We start from the raw sequence: 15,314 nt of genomic DNA on the forward strand, positions 1-15,314 counted from the left end.
ACCCTGTGACATGAGGCAAGTCACTTTACTCCATGCCTTTGTTTCCTCTCTTGTCCTGTCTGTCTTAATAAGAGAGTAGCTGCCTCTCATGTATCATGGGCTTTTATAATGTCAGTGATTAATATTCTAAGTCTTAATCCCTGTGAAATGTGAAATAACCGTGTATTTAGTTCTAAAATATTTCTTCATATTCTCCAGTTTGAATATTTGGTCAGGTTTCATTCTTGGTTTTTCTGCTTCCCTTGGGTCATCCTTTCTGTGTCGTGATACATTTCTTCATTTAATAGTTTCAATCTCTGCTGTGGGGAGGCTTTCTGTTTGAGACATACTGTGATGGGAACATGTTTACCATTAGGTTTTCATTACTTAATGACATTCTTGCAAAGTGAGACTTCTATTGAACAATCTTAACATCTCCGTGTGAAAAGAAAAAGAAACTGCAGAGAAATTTCCTCTTTCACCGCCCCTCAAATTGAAACATTTAAGAGGAACATAGGTAGAGAGAACAAAGATTCTGGCATAAAAACTGGATATGTTAACATTTCTAACTAGTAAATGAATTGTGGATGATCTCAGTTGAAGGATTTATTCTGATTTGAGAGCATTGGTCTCTGGAAAAATTAAACCTTTTTTAAAGCCCACTTTGCTGTTCTGGCAAGTTTTGGTGAGTGCCTCCCCAACCTTTGCCTTGCTTGATTGGTCCATGCTGAGCATCAGCTGGACCAAAGTGTATTGTGCTCTTGTCTGTGGATCTTTTTGCCCAATGGCATGGCAAAATGGAGTTGGAAAGTTGGCAGTTTGCAGTTCTGTGTTGGCAGTTAAAAGGGTGGAAAAGGGTCTTTGCTCAAAGCTCTTATAGAGTGATTCATGGCAGTAAAGGACCCTTAAATGTTTTGATAGTATGATTTTATTTTTTCTGATTGATAATTTAATCTCCATGCAAGGCTGAACTATAGCTGCAGAAAGGCTTCCAGTGTATGAAAGGAAAGCATAATTAGTACCAGGTATTGGAAATCAGTCCGTTTAATTTATAATTTCTGTTTCTAAAGTTTGCAGTTGTGCAAATTATTAACTAGCAGACACATTTGATTGCAGATGGTCACTAAAGTCAGACTGGACTCTATTGCAGCAGCCTCTTGTAAGTTATTGAGTGACTGCTCTTTTTTTTAATGTGACTTGAGGGCTTGTCAACACTTACAATGCAACAGTGATGCAGCTGCACCACTTTTGGGAAGATACTACCTACGCTGATGGGGAGGGGTTCTCCCATTAGCATACGGACTCCACTTCTCCGAGAGGTGGTAGTTCAGTCTACAGGAGAATTCGCCTGTCAACCTATTGCTGTCTGTACCAGGGGTTATGTTGGTTTAACTGTGGCTTTCAGAGGTGTAGGCATTTCACAATCTTGAGTGACAGTTATACCAACCTAATTTCCCAGGCCACAGAAACAAAAATAACCTTTTTTGTAAATGTGTTGTGCTCTCTGAAGGCAACTTGATTGAAATATCGGTCAAGATATCATTACAAGACTTGCCTATAGTAGAGTGGTGGTGTCCCTCAAGGCAGTTTTGCACATGGTGTGGGGTATGCTGGAATGCCAACCAACAGAGAGCAGTGTCTTTTGCTGACACAGCTTTTCATGGTGAGGATGCATGGCACTGGAAAAAGCAGCCAAGTGTGCGTGTGCTGTACCAACATAGTAATGTTGGCAGCTAAGTGTCGGTAAAGATTCTGACAGCAAAACTTCCTAGTGTAGACATGGCCTGAATTAAGTAGGGAAGAGAAATTGTGATCTGTTGACACTTGGTGCTAGCAGTGGTGTTTCTGTAACAATCTAGATCTCCTAGTTTGCCATCAATATAATGGTGTCTGTGTGCTGGCTGCTGCTAGGCGGCAGAACAGGTGGTTTGAGAGAGTGCCATATAGATTCTAGCAATCCAGTTGGCTGTGCTTGCAAACAGAAATTTACTCCTGTTTACCCTTCCTGCATTATTGTAGTGGGTGCATGTGACTTTGGGCGCACCTGTTCCTGGGTTGTTTGTTAGATCTTAAAAACGAATTAAGGTGCTAAACTCCATTGCTTTTCTGCAAGAGAGTTCCCCTACAACTCTGCCGTACGAGAGCAAGACTAGTTTCTTGGCAGAGCTTGTACGGGGGAACATTTGAGTTAAGATCTGATACGCATGAAATATTGTTCAGTCACTCTCAGGCCCTTCCTTGTTCACGGAGGCGCACCTCTGTTTCAGGTAGCTGATGCATGGTATTGCATGTTTAATCACAGTTTCTATAGCAGCAAAACCTTTAACAAGAGGGTGGAGTTCCCTGCCAGTTCATTGCAATGTTTTTTGAGTATTTTATGGCCTATTTATAGATGCTTAGTCTGTGGTGTTGATCAGAGTCACGTTTGTAAAGGATAGGTTTCAAAAACTTTCCCGCATTCATGATGTAAATATCGAAGGGCAGAAAAAAGGAAGCTTAGAAAGCTGCAGTGGTGTAGTTGCACTGCTTTTCTCCCCAAGAGATGGTAGCGATGTTGCTGGAGAAGCTTTCCCATCGATATAGTGCTGTCTACCCCAGGGGTTAGGTCAGTATAACTACATTGCTCAGGGGTGTGGATTTTTCACACTTCTGAGCAGGGCTGTCCTGGGGGGGGGGGCGGGGGTGGTGCGGGGCCCGGGACATAGGTGCTGAGTTTCTAATCTGCCAGGGGATACTCCACCCCTTCCATCAAGGCCCCACCTCCTAGAGCTGCAAGAAATTTCTAACTTTCCCACTAATTAGCATGAGCTAGTTCCTTGGAAAATGTATGTAGTGCTATTAGTGTGCATGGCACTTTATAGTCGAGTAAACTCGAGAGCAGTGGTGGGCCGCCTGCGGGCCCCCGCTTCCCGCAGCTCCCATTGGCCGGGAACGGTGAACCGTGGCCACTGGGAGCTGCAGGTGGCCGTGCCTGCGGATGGTTAACGTAAACAAACTGTCTTGTGGCCTGTCAGCGGATTACCCTGACGGGCTGCGGGTTGCCCATCACTGCTCTAGAGCAGCGCTATTCAAAGTAGTGGTCCGCGGATGAGCCATTGGCTGCCAGTCTGCGTGCACATTGGGGGGAAAAGAAATTGCTGGTCCCCCACATCCGATAGCTTGAGAAGCACTGCTCTAGAGACTATAGAGTAGTATTCCTTATACCAGTGTAAGATTGGCAAACATAGTAGAAGTATATCAGGAGGCTTTTGGCTAATCCTGAGAGATTTTCCATGAATCACAATTTTTCCCAGCTTTTGTCTAATTTACTTGGCCCCTTATTTATATTTTATCATTGTAAATCTCAAGGGATACTTAAAAACCATCTGTTGCTGGATCAAGTGTCAGGGACCGCAAACTACATTCTGAAGTCAAGTATTTCTTAGATGACCACTCGAACCCTAATTTTTAATTACAGTAACGAGTGTATCGGAGTAATCGAGATAATCAGTTGACTGAAACATTCTGTTTGCAGATTCAAAACCTGCAGCCTTATTTCTGAGCAATGCCCTATCAAAATCATGGTGCATTCCTGATATTATTATGCCATGTCCATTACTGTGGTATCCCAGGGCTTTCAGTCATTTTGGGGAGAAGGGGGTTGAATGTTTTTGATCAGGGACCCATTCTGAAATGGTTAACAATGTTAGCAGTTGAATGCTAGATTAAATTTTACTTCAGCAACAACACCTCTGTGAAGTGAGAGGTTGTGGTGGGGGAGAGCATGACCATTGTTTCTGTCTGCCTGTCTACAGACATCAGAGCACCAGGCTAGGTATATTCTGAAGTCCCTTCTGAACCTGAATGGCTAGAAAGCTTTTAAAAAAACAAACCTAAGTGCAGGTTTTTGGGGGAATAAGAAAAATCCAGACTGATATTCTGTGCATGTGGTTTGCCCCTAGTAATGTGGGCTAGTTAAATATAAATCTGTGGATTGGATGTTTGCATAAGACACTGCCAGGAGGATTCAGTCTTGAGCTCTTCACCATGATTCATCTTCAACCCAGCTAATCACTAGAGTTGTGGTTTTTAAATGTCTGCATGTCTCCCCAAGAGCTTTGATGGAGTGGCACTTGCTAAATATTACTGAACTTACACTTACAACATTCGCAAAAGGAAAAGGAGTACTTGTGGCACCTTAGACTAACCAATTTATTTGAGCATAAGCTTTCGTGAGCTACAGCTCACTTCATCGGTTGCATCGTTTGAGTGGGTGGATTCACTGACCGCACATATCCCAAAAGCAATACATAATGCAATGCTTTTGACTGACTCTACTCAAGAGAGCCTGTGGTAGTAAGGGCGGGGGCTTGTCTGTAAGAAGTCTGTATGCAGCATTCTGCCTGGCTATATCCAATTCTAATAGTTTCTCATTTTTAATGAGCAATAGTTCACGCACATGTGTATTTAAAAAAAGAGAGTAAAGCTGGTGTCTGGTTCACATTGTAATCCTCTGCCGTTTCAGAGGCTTAGGCTTGGTCTACACTACGTACGTTCTTCAATATAACTATGTTGCTCAGGGGTGTGAAGAATCCACACCCCTGAGCAATGTAGTTATACCAACCTTAACTCCCCATTTAGACAGCACTGTGTTGGTGGGAGAGCTTCTCTCAGTGACATAGCTACTGCCTCTCGCAGAGGTGGAGTTATTAAGCCGGTGGGAGAGCTGTACTGCTGCATCTCTGTAAGTGTCGACAAGCCCAAAGAGAAGCACCAGCTAAGCCGGTTCCAGCCTGACCCCCAATGCTTTTATTGCTATTTTTAGCCCTGTAGCCTGATTCTCACAAACCCAAGTCAATGGCTCAGGCTCTTAGATTCATTGTTGCAGGGCTTTTATTGCAGTGTAGAGTTACCCTGAGGTCCTCTTTCCATTCATCCCTTACATCCTTTGTCTCTGAGCTGCAGTCATATTCTCTTGGAAACAAAGCTACTGTCCCTGGCTACTAACTGTATAACTGGTTTATCACGCTTTCTTTTAGCAATTGGCATGAGGGCTCCTGAACGTGTTTTAGAAAGGTACATTGGTTGTTGTCTCTTACAATGGTACACAGACTGGTTTTTCCCCCCATACGCTCACCCCATGTGTATTCCCACTGCCCTCCCACTTCCAATCGGTCCTTTGCTTTTTGGTAGGGTGAATCTAACAAATTTTTGAAGGTAATACATAGGCCCTGGATTACTTCAATTTCCTGTTGTTACTCTGAGTGACAAATAGAGCATTGTCCTTGTTTTCAGACCATAATAATTTAGACCAGACTGTCTGCATTTTTATTTGCAGACCCTGAAAACTTCATTTAAAAAGGAATCAGATTTCAGAGTAACAGCCGTGTTAGTCTGTATTCGCAAAAAGAAAAGGAGTACTTGTGGCACCTTAGAGACTAACCCATTTATTTGAGCATGAGCTTTCGTGAGCTACAGCTCACTTCATCAGATGCATGCCGTGGAAACTGCAGTGAGCTGTAGCTCACGAAAGCTCATGCTCAAATAAATGGGTTAGTCTCTAAGGTGCCACAAGTACTCCTTTTCTTTTTATTTAAAAAGGAATGATATTTAGTGGGCCCCATCTATGCTCAATTCCAAATGTGCTCGCCAGATCTGTTTGGAAAAATATTTCATGATAGAAAGAGGCGAACACTTTTGTTGGCTAGTATCAATAGGGCTGAACTTCAGTGAGCCATATTGTAACTCACCATTTGACCCTATTTATACCGGCCAGGGAAATCATGTTTGCACCTTTCCAGCAGAGTATTGTTCAAACATTGTGCGAATTCAGCACAGATGGTGTCTTAGCAACGTGGTTAGATTTCAGGTTGTGTGCTGAAAGTGATAAGATTGCTTTGCAAACTTTTACTCGCCCACTCACCCAAGGTGAGTAGTGATATTTTGACGGGCGAGTAAAATATCATTATGAATTGGCATGGGAAAAGTCTTTTGTGCTTGGGCTGGCAAATTTTTCTTGATCTTACAAGGGACATAAACTACTTTGCAAATGGAGAAGCATAGAGAGCTTAAAGTAAGGAAATTAATGGAAACTCTTTTGATTGGTGATGGTAGGAAGCTGCTCTGTGTAGATTGTTCAAAATTTGTGATACGTTTGGCTGGATTGAAAGCACCTGCTGTTGGAAAAACATTAGCTGCAAAATCTTACACTTGCACATTTCCTCCTTGACTATTCTCGGAGTAAATTGATGGGAGCACGTAAGTACTTAAATATGTAGAACCTGTAGCTGGACATGAGCTGCTCCCAACTGTGGCTAATATGCTTCTGTAACCTTTACAGGGGACTGTTGGATTTCCTGCTTTCCCCAATTTCAGCTTTAGCTCTTCACAACAGTTAATTTGATGCGTAAATCCAGGATCAGCCTCTGGCAATAGCCAGTACTCTGATGCCTGGGGTCAGATTTGCAGTTGTGGAAATAGGGACCCCAGGCAGGAGTGAAGAAGGAGAATTTATTCTTCCTGGTGGCTGTGGTGATCAGATTATACTATGAAGCATGACATTTTGATTACCTATTGAAATGGTTTCCCTGTCTTGGCAGACGCAGCAGCAAGTTTCTCAGTTTGAATAATCAAAAATGCATCTGGTGGCTAAGTGTTCCCTTTGTGTATTCAAATCTTGCAGCTTTCTGCTATACAGTATCTGGACCTACACTTCTTCCTTTAGGATTATGCTGCAGAAGGAGACTCTAGGAGGAAAATAGACTCCAAGTTAGGGTACAAGATTAAAGACCATTCCAGCTTGTCTCTCTCACCAACAGAAGTTGGTCCAATAAAAGATATTGCCTGATCCACCTTAGCTTTTGGGAAAGTTATTTACCTGGCCACTGGGGAAAAAGTATTGCAGATCTGATGCCCTCCACTGAGGAGGAGGATGCTCTGTGGTAACTGCTGATGGGGAGGAGAAGAGGAGCATGAAAGTGACTTATACCGTGTAGTTCCCTTGGGAGATAACGGTCCAGGATTTTCCCCAGGATTAGCCTTTTTAAGTTCTACCACTATCCAGCTACCTCTTGTGTAGGCCTGGTATACTGCTAGTGTCGGCAGAACTTAGATGCCTTACCACCATCTAATCTTGCTCAGAGCAAGTCAAGGGGGAGCTGATGTATAAATGCTCGCAGCTGATCTACACTAGTGCTACCACTGGTGGAAGTGCAATGGTGGGAGAATATAAAATACCCAGTGCAGACACACCCCAGTTTCTGTCAGCATACTAAGGAGAAGTACTGAAATCCAGCAGTCACTCCTAAACGAATACTCTTGCTTCACTTTAGAGCTGCCATGGAGAAGATGTAAAACAGTGAGCTGTAAAGAAATGTTCCCAGCATTGCAATTGCAGAATAAAAAGCCTTTTCTTTTTAAAGTGTCAAACATTATAGGCTGTTTAACTGAAAATTGCCAGTTATTTCCAAGCAGGCAACCAAAAGCCTCATGTTTATAGGAAGACTTAAGTCTTCCTACTAGAATCCAGTTGACCACCCAGAATAAAATTAATAGCCCTTTAGAGGGGGGAATAATTTTGTGATCAGCTCCCTGTGCTCATGTATCACTAATATTCAAATTGACCACTATTCGCTGAGGGGATGCTGAGACTATGGCAGGTTAGAGGAGGACCGCATATACAAGGGGGAAAAGTTGTCTTTTCCTAGAGTTCGATGGGCGGGGGGGGGGGCGGGGGGGAGGAGTCAAGTTGTAATCCTTTCTCTGCCCATTGAATTGTTCTCTGCAGTAGATATAGTCAAGTTCTGTAGGAGGCGGATTGGCCTTTCAGATAGAGCATATTCATAGAGACAGGAGTCTTGGATTCTGTTCCTAGTTCTGCTGTTAACTTGTTCTGTGACTGGGGTAGTCAATTAGTTTTGTCAAGGTCCAAATTTCTTGGTCAAAGTATAGGCAAGGTCCAGACGCCAGAGAAAACAATAACAAAGAATAACAATAAGTAGTAAATAAAAAGATTTGGGGGGCCATTCAAAAGTGTATGGTAGTCCGGTTTTGGCTCATGGTCAGCCTATTGACTACCCGTGTTCTCTGACCTTAGGCAAGTCAATTAAATGGTCTATCGCTATTTTACAAATGGGGAAACTGAAGCAGAATGATTCTTTCGAACATCGAACAAAAAGTGCTATTTAAGCACAGGTGGTATTGTCGGAGAGCTGCTGTAGGTGAGTAGCCTGCTGCATGTTCATGGATGGTTGCTGAGGCTACGTCCCACTGCAGCTTATGTTGGTATAAGTTCTATCTCTCAGGGGTGTGACTAAGCCACCCCCGCGTGACCTAAATTACAGAGACCTAAAAGCTGCACTGTCGGTGGGAGAGCTTCTCCTGCTGACGTAGCTACCGTTCTTAGAGGCTGGAATAATTAAACCAATGGGAGAGCTTGCGCCCATCGGCGTAGGGTGCGAGTGGCTCAGCAGCACCAATGCCGTGTAGTCATTGCACACTACGTCGCACCAATGGAATCTAGCCAGAGCCTGAGTAAGAGTTGCTGTGCAGTGGTGGGGGTTTGGATCATATTATAGCACCACGTTCCCCTCAGTCTAGTTATAACAGTACGGTCTTGGCAGAGTGCATGGGCCCAAGTTACCGTTCGGGGCTGCATTATAACCATGATAAAGATTGGATGATTAGTAAAATTATAATATTGTTTGATCTGCCTACATGCAAGTCTAAGATGTGGTGTTATGGGTGGAGAATTACTGTGTTCTAAAATGATTCCTTAACAAAGCAGTTTTGCTAGTGTAGACAGGATCGGGCAGGTATACTTTCTATCTCTATGCCCTGATGTAGAAATGCTTTGCTGGAAGTGAAACAGGGTTTCTGTGCAGTGGGCGTCCATCTCGTCCACCTGTCAGCTTTGGCTGTAGAACTGGGATTTGGAGATGCTGTCTAATTAAGCCTGGCTCTTCACTTCAGTGGCTTTTTATTGCACATATTTCAGTATATTGTGCTTAATTAGTTCAGTCCAGGTCATAGATGGATTCTTGACACTGGCAATCTCATCAAATTGGAATGAATCACAGGGGAGATGGTAGGACTGGTGGAATTAGAATTCCTCTCTCATTAGGCCTTGAGGCACCCAGAGGAATCACCAGATCCTATCAGGAAGAAATTAAAAAGATAGGGTGTGGTAGGAATTTCTGAGGCTTGGTCTAGACTACCAGTTTATGTTGGTCTGAATGGAAAATCCACATCCCTGAGCAATATAGTTATACCGACCTAACCCCTGTTGTAGACAGTGCTTCGTCGATGGGAGAAATGCTCTAGTCACTGTAGGTAGCGCCTTCACTAAGTGCTACGGTAGTGAGCTGCACTGCTGTAATTGCAGACAAGTCCTTAGAAAGTGTTTCTTCCAGATTACTTTCAAGTATTTGCATTCTCGCATATATTTAACAGTACTTTTATTGCACTTTCCATTCAAAGATCTCAAAACTCCTTACAAAGGTGGGTAAGCACTGTCTCCATTTTACCAGAGTCCTGATCCTGACTCTTATTCTGGTGCCTTATCTACTGGATCAAAACTGCCTCATTGTAAGACAAAGAGGATCTAAAAAACATGGCATTACAATGAACTATTGAATTCGCTGGCTACAAGCAAGGAGTGAATGAGGAAGCTGGCAGGATCTGCTGATACGGGATTAATATCTGTGGTGTTTACAGTGGCAAAGAGTCTTGTGGCACCTTATAGACTAGCAGACATATTGGAGCATAAGCTTTCATGGGTGTTTACAGTTTTTCATAGGGTGCCCCTTTAAGATAGAAATCCTCACCTGGGCACCCATCTCCACACCAAGCCCATACCTTCTCTGGGACAACTAGAGGTAAATCATCCTCAAGGAAATGTAAGTTACAACTCTGTTTTAAATGACTTTTTGAATGCATTTACCCAATAAATGAAGTAGGGCTTCCCTGGTCTGTACTTATCTGGCTTGCCCTCATCTGTCTATTGGCACTGAACCTGCTTCCTGCTGCTATAATTCCTCCAGGGCACTTTGTATTTTGGTTCTGTCCTACAGTCCCTTCCCTCTGAACCTGCTTCCTGCTGCTATAATTCCTCCAGGCCACTTTGTATTTTGGTTCTGTCCTACAGTCCCTTCCCTCAGTTTTGTTTTAAGTAGTAAACTTGTTCACAGTTGGTTTTATGCTGAAGGAATATCTGTGATGCAGGCATGGAACAGGCAAACCGGGTGTTTGCTATGAGGCAAAACTGTCTCTTGTTGGGGGGCATGTTAATTTATGTTTGTAGCCTGTTTTTTTTTTTTAAGACTAGCACAGACTGGGGCTAAAGTGTGTTTTTACATCAACAGTGAATGTGTGTTAGCTAACTGACTGTAAATTACTCATGGATATAGATAGGCACTGTAGTTTTTAGTGTAGCTAGGAGAGCTCAACCACGTGTGTGGGGTATAGTGTTGAGGCCAGTTGCCTCGGTGGGTTAAACTAAACAAGAAACAGGCATGCTTATGCCAGAATAGAGCGTTCACATACAAAGGTATTTGGGAATAGTTCTATGTATAGACAAACCCTAATGCTGTCTGTCATTGGACTCCTGTGACCTTGAGCAAGTTACTTAAGATCTGTTGTACCTCAATTTCACCTTTTGTAAAATGGGGAAATAAATACCTAATTTAAAAGGTTGCTGTGAGATTAGAGAATTTGTACAGGGGATTCATGAAGAAAATAACTCCTTCAAGGCCCAGACTTGATCCAGCTTCCATCCCTCATTATAAGAGATACTACATCTAAATATTGTGTGCTAATCCATGCTCTGAGTTCTCCATAGAAAGCCATCAGGGGCTCATGTGTGCTGTGAAAGTCAGGACATTTTATCCTGACATCTGTACTCTTTGGGGGAGGGCAATCTGAGTTGGTGTGTGGGAGTGAGAAATTGCAGTGCACTTGGTGGCTAAATGGTGTGGGAGCAAATGAGATGGAGATGACAGATTAGCTGTCTGCTTGACTAGCAGAGTTTATTCAAATTGGTTGGAGAGTCTGAGCCCTTGTCTGCCTGTTGTCAAGTCGCACTGCAAGTAGTGCCTGCAGTTGTGCCTGCCATCAAAATCAGGTAGTCACAGCTCTGTCCCCTCGTAGAACATGATGTTCAGGGCATGGGGGATGGAGTGTCTAGAATTGTCACCCAGTCAATTGTGTAGCTTTTTGTGGACATCACTAAAGCATCTAATGTAGAGCACCAAAATAGAAGGTGAGTATGAGTCATATAAAATGTCACTGCAGCAAACAGTAAATCTCTCTTTAAAAACTGGCTCATGCAGCACTCCAAGGAATATTCGCTCCCCTTCTCTTTTACCATCTGTTGCCTCCTCTTCTAAAAAGTAAACAAGGAGGTGGTGAAAAACAGGGCTTAATTTCTGCAGGACTGCTACCTGCTTTCACTTATTCAAAATGAATTTACTTACTCAACAGTTAAATAACTTTCAGAGTAACAGCCATGTTAGTCTGTATTCGCAAAAGGAAAAGGAGGACTTGTGGCACCTTAGAGACTAACCAATTTATTTGAGCATAAGCTTTCATGCGCTACAGCTCACTTCATCGGATGCATACTGTGGAAAGTATAGAAGATCTTTTTATACACACAAAGCATGAAAAAATGGGTGTTTACCACTACAAAAGGTTTTCTCTCCCCCCACCCCACTCTCCTGCTGGTAGTAGCTTATCTAAAGTGATCGCTCTCCTTACCATGTGTATGATAATCAAGGTGGAACTCTGAGCCTGGGCTGATGTCCATGCTGCCACGACTTCACTGCTGTTGTTACTTGAGCTCACTTTGATCTAGTTAGATCAAAGCTGGCTTGGATGTGTCTGCTGGTGCACAGTCAAACCCCTGGAATGGAGTGTAGTCAGACCCGAAATCTTGTTAAACTCTGAGGGTGTTGATCTCCATCCATACTCTTTCTCTACTCATCCCAGTTTATGCAGATGATACTATTTAACACAAGGGTTGAAGCACACAAGTACAACTGAGGGCTGGTCTACACTAGAAAATTAGCTTTACCCAGCTACGTCGCTCAGGGGTGTAGATTTTTCACACCAATGAGCGAGGTAGTTAAGCTGACCTAAGTCCCTGTGTAGACAGCACTATCGATGGAAGAATTGTTCCAATGACCGAGCTACTGTCTCTGCGGAGGTGGATTACCTATGCCAACAGGAGGTGTTCTCCCATCAGTGTGGGTAGTGTGTACGCTGATGTGCTACAGCGACGCAGCAGCAGCTGTCCCACTGTAGTGTTTCAAGTGTAGACAAGTCCTAAGTGTGTGTGGCACTATTTTGACATTGTTAAAGCACTTGACTCTAATTGCTCTTGTCTGTAAGTTTATTGTGATGTAATGTGAGGAGAATGCTAGAACTACAACTGACTGACCAAGCTTGGTTCTGGAGCTCTGCTTTACTAGTGAGGTTTAAACCCTAACATCAGGGCCATCCTTACACATACGCAAACTACGCAGCTGCGTAGGGCACCAGGAAATTTGGGGCACCAAATTGCCCCAAATTTTCTGGTGCCCTACGCAGCTGCATGCTGCTCCAGCGGCCAGCCCGATCCCCTGGGGCCAGGAAAGCTGCCCCTGCTCCACCTCTTCCCCAAAGCTCCTGCCCCTGCTCTGCCCCTGCACTGCCTCTTCCCACCCCTGTTTCGCCCCAGCCATGCCGAACTACACCTTCCCCTGGGGGACTGCAGCAGAGGTTGAGCGCGCCCCGCACCCACGGGGCGGTGGGCAGTGGAGCGACCCGGCACCAGCCTACTCCGCTCCGCTGGCTCCCAGCTGTGCCGCCGGTGAGTGCTGTCCCCCAAGTTCCCCCAGTTCCCCTCTGCCCCCCAAGGCTGGGAGTCAGGGGAGTAGAGTGGAGCAGGCTGGGCTGGGTCACTCCACTTCCTGCTGCCCCATGAGTGCAGGGTCGGGCCTGCCCTGCAATCACCGGGCAGCAGGAAGTGAAGCGACCAGGCCCCAATCTGCTCCACTGGTTCGTGCTGGGGGGGCAATTTCCTTCCTGCCCCCTCGCGGAGGCCTGGGGCCAGCCTCTCCCTCCCCCTGTGGGATGGGGGCTGCGTAGGGCACCAAAATGTCTAGGGATGGCCCTGCCTAACATGCTCTGGCTTGCACCCAGGGTTTGTTTTTGCATAGGATTCTGTGTTAATGTGACAAAACTATCGGCAATTTCCAAGCACCAAAGTTAATTATTAAAAATGAATGTTCCCACAGGCCCTGATAGTTGGTTCCTGGGTGGCTACTGCTAAACCACGGATTTATGTGGAATAGCTGAGCTCACTTGAGGAATTTTGACTTTGTACGTTTCAAATTCACAACTGTAACTGCATTGATCAATTTATTTGTGTCTGAATTTTCTTCTCTTCAGAAAATGAGGGCCCTTTGTTGTTTTCAACATGAAATTCAGTTAAAGGTGCCATTGTACGTACTTGAGTGGGTAACCATTAGATCATGGGGTCTTATCAGATTGTGTGCTCTGGGATTTATACATCCCAGAGTGAAGTCATGCACACAATAATGGAATGAATGGGTAAATCTCTTAATACTCCAGATAAAGCACAAGTGGCTGCCTTGAAGGTTCGGTTTCAAGTGCACACCCAACAGTAACTGGTCCAGCCCCCAATTTAAGGAGCTCTTAACTCTTCTGGAGTGCCTTGGGGTTCAGGTGAGCCACAGATTTGGTGTGGTGCAAGCTTTCCCATGAGCTTGGTGTTCTCCTCAGCATGGCAGCCATCTCTGGATTCTCTTCTGGTCTCAATACTTTGTCGCTCAAGAAGAGAGGTAGCCAAGACCGACAGGAATACACTAGGAATAGAACCCTGTTAAGTGTAACCAGGGTCTTCTGTGCTTTTCTGATGTGGTTACATGGGGCTCAGTTTTTCCACACAGTAGCTCTTTTCTTGGCATGGCCGTGTTGGCTTCTCATGCTGTACAGCTATGGCTAGCTTGGTAGCATCCAATTTTGCCTGAGCTGCTGGTGCCAGAGGCAGAGAATTGTGGGTTCATTTCACATGGTGCAGTACACGTCAGGATATTCTTCGGTGCAGTACCACTCATTTATTATCCATAGTGTATCTGGACATGAACTCCCTGGAGTCAACTATGTTAATGCTCAACAAAAATCAGTCGCACGGCTAGGGTCTTAAAGGAGCAGCATGCTTCTCTGCCCTTCACTACCAGATCTGCAGGCTTTCCGTTCTGCATGATCTGAGATGCACTGAGCGGGTGCAGGAGAGAGACAACTTACTCTTAATGCTCTGGTGACTCAAATGGCTGAACACATTTAAAAAAAAAACAAAAACAAAAAACGAAAAGGCGAAACAATCCACCGTCACGTTGCTTGAAAATAAGAATGGAACAGTTTCAGTCTGGAAACCGTGGTTTCAAATGAAGTTTCCTTTCCACTCATAACTCTGGCGGCATTACCACAGTGCTAGAACATGCACTTACCCCCTCTGTTTTCACTGAGAGTTTGACAAACATGGAAGCCACAGAACTGAGGCTAGAGCGGTGAGTAAATTTGCAGCCCTCTTACTGTGTACGCTTTGAGTGAACTAGTGCACGAGTGAACGGTACGTAGCCCAAAGGATACATGCAACTCTCAATCAAAAATGCTTCCTGTGGCTGCTCCCCATGTAATTGAAGGCTGGGTTCGGTGGTAAGCTGAAGGTTTTCCTTTCTGGTGAATCCAAACAAGCCATCTCTTCTCATATACCAAGGCAGATACATGGGTAAGTCAATATTGTGGCCGTTTCTACCATTTCAAAAGTGTGTGTCCATTAAAAGCTGATATTTTGCTAATGAGGTGCAGCCTTTGGTCTCCTGGGGAGTTGTGAAAGTGGCCTTTGCTGTTTCAAAGGCTAAAAGCTCCTCTGGACTAGTAAAGCTTGTCATGGGGCCCAGTGCTATATTCAAAAGTAGATGAAAGCAAATGAAAAGGTTGATTCTCTGACAGCCCCTCTCCGTTTCACTTAGTCTGGCTGAAAACAAAATAATACAGTTAGTTATAGACTGGATATGAATAGCAGATTCTCACCTTAACTGATACAGGCAGACTTGTAGATTCTTAAGATACAAGCTACACTTGCTTTGCAGCTTGGAATCCCCAGGTGTTTCATACACAGGCTAGAAATCCCTTTAGCCTGCGTCCCGCACTTCCTCCAGTTCAATCTTTGTTCCTCAGGTGTTTCCAGGAGTCTTCTTGTGTGGGGAGTGAAGAACCCCAGATGATGTCACTTCCTGCATTATATAGCTTTAGCATATGGTGGGATCCCTTTGTTTCCAAGCTTGGTTCCCTGA

General features: G+C 44.3%; 1 protein-coding gene across 5 annotated transcripts in view; it reads left to right on the forward strand.

Moving 5' to 3' along the window:
* The window catches only part of PHACTR4 (phosphatase and actin regulator 4), a 99,853-nt gene that overhangs the window by 11,932 nt on the left and 72,607 nt on the right, over positions 1-15,314 (forward strand). The window contains exon 1 of one of the 5 annotated variants that reach the window (XM_073317320.1): positions 12,755-12,802. The exons of the other annotated variants lie outside the window; for them this stretch is intronic. The gene's annotated coding sequence lies outside the window, so the exon portion shown is untranslated. Of the gene's footprint in view, positions 1-12,754; positions 12,803-15,314 lie in introns of those variants that run through there. 5 annotated transcript variants of the gene reach the window in all.

Source organism: Lepidochelys kempii, chromosome 19 (genome assembly GCF_965140265.1).
Source record: "Lepidochelys kempii isolate rLepKem1 chromosome 19, rLepKem1.hap2, whole genome shotgun sequence".
Lineage (NCBI taxonomy): Eukaryota > Metazoa > Chordata > Testudines > Cheloniidae > Lepidochelys > Lepidochelys kempii.